Here is a 6,000-nt window from a genome sequence, read left to right on the forward strand (position 1 = left end):
ATCCACAAGAAAAGGGTTGTATAAACCTGCAGGTTTTAAGTCATCCACAGCCATTTTCTCCTGATTTCAAGAGGCTGCAGACAAAGGGTGTTCAGTGTATTAAAGAAGGTGAAGTTTGCTTCAAACCTGAGCAACGTTTTCCAGCTTTCCCAGAGTAAAACTGTTCTTTTCTTCCAGAAATACAAAGCAGGTTAGATTTGGATTCCTGCCACAACACTTCCCACTGTAGTGAATCTTACCCAAATCCAGAGCCTTTTACATACAGCAAAAAATGCAAGAGTATTAAGAAAAGTGATTAAAAAGGGGGATAAGAAGGAATGCAGAAGTCAGGAGCTGCTTCTGGTTTAAACAATGAACAAGTGAGATGTGGCAGAGTCCTGTGGGAAATATATTTGCAGCCTTGCTCCTGGCTGGAGCTGGGGCCATGGAGCTGCAGCAGTTTTGCCCATCTCAGGCTGTCAGATACAACTTGGTATCTTTTTCTCCAACAACAATATAAAAAAAAACCAAACAACCCTCCTAGCAAATTCCAGCAGACTTTGAAGGGAAAATATATAAAGAAAAATTAAGAGTTATACACAGGAATGAGAATGTTGGAACCCAACTGACTTCAAACAAATTACATGGACAATTATATGTTTCACTTGCATGAGTCACTGCTCTGATCATAGTGGCTGTAATGCTGCAATAATTAACTACTTTCCCCCCATGAAAATTCATGTTAACTGTGCTCTTACTGCAGTTCATTTTCTCAGGCATAACAATCAGTCACAAAAATGCAAAGATGAATGTTTTGGGCATCTACCTACCTGCAAAAGAAGAAAAAAACCTGGAAAATTAAAAAGCTGAATATTTTAACATGTTTCTGTATCATTGCATTTGATCCACCTTTTATATACTTGGATAAATAAAATCCTGTCCTTCTGAAAGCACTACCAGTTTTACTTAAATTGATGTTTATGCTTTGAAAAGCAATCTAAAATCAACTAATTTACTATATTGACTTTGGTACCTGTGTTTGTAGCAGGTAACATGTAGGAATACATACATATGCATTTAGATCACTCCAAATTAACTAAACCAAAGAATTTGAATATCTTGTCCATCCAGCTTTTCAAACCATATACAATTATATCATCAACTATATGTATCAAAACGAGATGAAAAATATGCTTTTAGCTGCCTATAAAGTATTTTTACCCAACAAATCTAAAAGCCCTTTGCAAAGGAGGTAAATACCTCTCTCGTGGACAGGGTAAGCTGTGTTTCTAACCAGAAGCAGACCCAGGGAATCCACATTTCCAGGCCAGGTGTCTCTCCTGGAGGCTACAGTCCATCTGGAAATGAATCCTTGGGAACATAAGCAAGTGAAGTATCTGGACCCCTGAACATGATCCTGAAGCACAAACTTCTCACGTTAAAGGGCTTTTTTCACTAATACTTCCTTGGATTGTCTCCCTTTGTATAGAACAACCATTACCAGAGGGACACTGGACCCACTGTTTATGCCCTTGAGAGATAAATCAGGAAAAGCCAACAAGGAAAGAACCAAATCCCATTGCAGAGCAATATCTATAATCAGAATATACACGACATGTATTAAACACACAAGTGATAACAGGGATGATCCTGAAACAGCCAAGAATTCAATGTGACATCTGAGCCTTATAAAAATCCCAGAAAAGACAATGGCCTATTATGAGGCTGTAGGATACAAAGAGGTTTCAGCTAAAAGGCCTTATGTAACCCTGTGTTAGGCTGGAGTCCCCCAGAGCAGCAGCTTTATTAGTCCAGGCTTAACAATGGGACAAACAGCAGAGAAAAATCCATAGGGGGAGAATGAGGGGTTTTTTTTAGACTCTATTAAAAGTAAAAGTGATAATGACATATATTGTAATTATGAATTATTATAGAAAGGGATGACTCCCTATAACATATCCAGACAAACCATGTTCACGCTCACAGCACAGTTTACACCTCGACTTGGCTCAATTCTGGTAAAACATGACTGACCTACCTGTTAAAAAGGGTTTCCAGGCTCTATAAAAATAGGGATGAAGTTGTAGGGCACGTTTGGGAAGGCAGGGGTGGGAAAAAGGCTTAATGTAGAACTTTGGGGTTTCAATTAGCACATGTGTAACACTAGTTAGCACTAAATGCAGAGAAGAGGTAAGAATACAAAATGTTCCTGTTATTTACACTGAATTTCCCTCTTTTACCACACTGTCACTTCAGTTAAAGTCACAATTCAGGCTCTGAGCTGAAACGCAGCTCCCACCAACACCAGTAGATGGCACAAAGCATTTATTTCACTCAATTCATCACGGTATTTATTGTAATGCCACAGAATCAGAGAATCACCCCTTATCTCCAGGATGGTGCTGTAATACATCCCTCTAACATAAGAAGCCTAAGATTTTTACAACCTTTAAATTAATTTTTAGTTTTTTTCTAAAACCACTTAAAATACATATAGCACTGAACAAAAATTCTGTTATAACACATGGATATACATTACATACCTTCACTAGGTAAAAGGGACTACAGATGATGATGAGAAATGCCAGGAATCAATCACAGATTGATTAAGTTGTTAAAACATCTTCTGTCTTAGAAAGTAGAAAAGTAAATTAGAAGGGTAGAAGTAACATAAATCAGGTTCAACTCACCACGAGGGGGAAAATAACCATTTATTTTAGAAGTAGGTAAAGATTTGAAAGAAACAGCAAATAATCAAACTTAAAAAAAAAAAAAACAAAATTTGACAAGGAAAATAATCAAGAGCCCTAAATATTTGTTTAAAGCAAAAAAAAAAATCTAATAGCCTATAACCAGTCATACAATATCATCTATGAATTCCACATAATTTATAAAGAACAAGAAAAATAGACATTAAAATAGTTTTTATTACTTAAAAAACCCACAAACATACGAATTCCTGAAACAGTTGTTTGCTTTGCTGTTACAAACATGTTGGAAAGCCTCAGTTCCTGGAAAAAAAAAAAAAAAGAGAACAAAAAGTGAATTACACTGAAAGACAGGGCTAGGGAAGTATCTCCTGTTCTGTAAAGCACATTTGTGTTTGTACAACTTTGACAGAATTCTTGGAATATTACAGGCAGAAGACTCAGGCTACCTGACTCCATGTTTGAAAGTTGCAAATATAACCTATAGCTCCATAATTATAGGATTTAATGATACTTAATTTTATATTTTCAAAGAAATATGATGACATCATGCCCCTTAACAGGGCAAACCACTTAGCTTTATAGCTGCTATTCACTGCACAAGCACACATCAAAAGTTATGCAATCATATGGTAAATTATGCTCATATCTGCTGGTCAAATTACAGCTTAATAACATGAGAAAAAACTGTAAATAATGCCAAGATGCATGGCTTAATTATTTTAATAGCAAGTAATTTATCAAATAATTATGAAAAATAAAGAAGCAGCCGGGTCTAATGGGCTGGAATAGACAAGCAAGAATGTTTTCCTGTACTAAGCCAGGACTAAAACATTCCTGGTAAGAGCATCTTGATTTTTCCTCCAATCCAGGACAACTCTAGGCAGGGAAAGCTCCAGGCAGTGCTTGTCCCTCCCTGCCACCCCTCATTAGACCCAGTGATCATGCAGGTCAGTTGAACAGGTCGATCTGAAAGGAAAACTTTGCCTTTGACAGATTTGTTTTCTGCCGAACCAGTCCCACGTTGTGCCACACGGAATGCAAGGAGGTGACAGGGAACATGCAGTGGAAGAACTGCTTTTCCACACCAAACCCTGATTACACCAGCTGAGCTGTAAAACTCAACTCGTTAAAATTTGGGACAGTTTAGTCTGGGGCACTTGACAAGCCAATATTTTGATGGCAACATCAACAATTTCGCAGATAAACCCAGAAGTAACAGACATTTGCTCATTGCTGCAAGGAAACCACATTAGCATAACTAAGTGACTCAAGGAAATTTAGTGTCACGTTTCCAAAGCAATGTTGTGACAACATCATTTTGCAGGATAAACACCCCAGTTTGACTGCAGGGATGGACAGCTGGGCTGTTTGCCTTAATTCCAAACAGCTCAGATATCCACACATATCTAGAGGAAGGTGTCCTTGCCCATGGCAGGGGGTTGGAACTAAATGAGCTTTAAGGCCACTTCCAACCCAAACCATTCTGGGATTTGGTGTCTGGGAGTGACAAGTGGAAAAATTCCTCCTGTGATTGTTGACCTTCTTTGCTGCTGTGCAAGCCTAGAGAATCTGTGGGGGTGGCAAACACCACAGATACACCCCTTGTACACAAAGCTTTTTACCTCCTTGTCACCTTCTCACCTTGTCATCCTAAAACTCAAACCAGAGGAGGAACAGACTCATTGACTGTAACTGAGGGGCTGGTTTGCTCAGGAAGGCAATGAAAGCAGCTTTCATCTCACAAAGGGCTGAGGAGGGAATCAGAGACACCAGAAAGTTAAAAAGAAGCAAAGAAGAAGTCTGTCAGTCTCCAGGGCATGTGAATTCCCTGCTGAGGGCCCCTGTTCCAGCTGGAGGCAGTGCTGTCTCTCCACCTAACCCTCACAATGCCTCTGTAACACATTTCTGTTCAAATGAGCAGTGGAATCGTTTAGAGTAACTCACCTCAATTTGGTTGGAATGTATTAGAGAATGACCATAGAAAAAGCTTAGTTGGCAGTCCTGAAAGAAAGCAGCAGTCCCAGGGATGAGTCATAACTAACATGGAACAGCACTGACAGTCCCTCATGGTGGGACCAGCAACAGGCACTGCACTTGCCCTTGAGAGAAGGGAAAGGAGGGTCCAGGCTGAGCAAACTGTCACTGCTCCACTCCAAAGCAGAACACTCAGCCAGGGCTGGGGTTTTGCTCCCAACAAGGCATCCTGTCAGAGGGCATTCCCTGCTGTGGACAGAAAGCAGAGCACAAACCCAAACTGACAAACTAAATAACTTTAGGGGTCAAGGAAGAGAAGTTGGTAGCACTGGGCATTTCTCTCATGGCTGCACCAAGGGAGTACCTTTGTCCCTTGTGAATAAGCACAGAAATGGATTGAAGCATGGATAACTTTGGCACAGCTGCTGACAGAAATCCTGCCCCAAAAGCAGCTGAGGAAAACTGCCTTCCAGCTCTGGCAGTGTCAGTGTGTCCATGGCAGCTCAGGTGTGGCAGATCTCATTCTACTATGACCAGATTACTTCTCGGCTAATCTGATCTCCCTCCAATTTCTGGGACAAGAAGATTCAGTGGATTTCTCTTTAAGCCCTTAGAATATATAGGAATGCCTCTGCTAAGCCTACACTGTGATTATAGGCCCAAATTTAGAGGACAGACTTGGAATTTCACAGACCAGGATCCCAACACTGTTGACAGAGCAGCTGTAAAACATCAATATACAAGCACTAAACGTGTACTTCAAAGAGCAGTTTGCAATTTGCCATCAGTAGAAACCTAAGGGTGGATTTGTAGAAGGGGAATCTCCATAAGCCAGATTCTTTTTTGGTTTTTTTTTGTTTTTTTTAACAGCAGAAGGATGCAAACGGGTAAAGGTTTGTTCAAAGCTCAAATCCCAATTTCTCTAAAGGAGGAGGAGTGAGCTGGATCAGAAACAGGCCAAGGAGACCTCAGCAGGAGACAGGAGCAGGATTAACAAGTGAAATTGCTGTGTGACAATGAGTGTTGCTGAGATGGAAAGCACAAAGTACTGGCTGACAAAAATAATGATGATTAGACTCACAAGTGTTTTAGATACAAGATGATGGAGGTGATGATTTGTCCCAGCTCAACAGTAAAATATCATTGCTATTGGCTATTTCCTTACAATCAGCTCCCTCCAGGACACACAAATGCTGTATTCTGATTTGTATTTGATATATTAAGATTTGGTGGGAAGTTTTCTTCCAGTACGAGTAATGTAACTACCACCCTTCCAAAACTTCAGGAAAAATCTCTATATTAACAAATGAAATATGAACTGCATTCCATTGCTTAG

Source organism: Manacus vitellinus, unplaced genomic scaffold (assembly GCF_001715985.3).
Source record: "Manacus vitellinus isolate BGI_N305 unplaced genomic scaffold, ASM171598v3 scaffold_38_pilon, whole genome shotgun sequence".
Classification (NCBI taxonomy): Eukaryota; Metazoa; Chordata; class Aves; order Passeriformes; family Pipridae; genus Manacus; species Manacus vitellinus.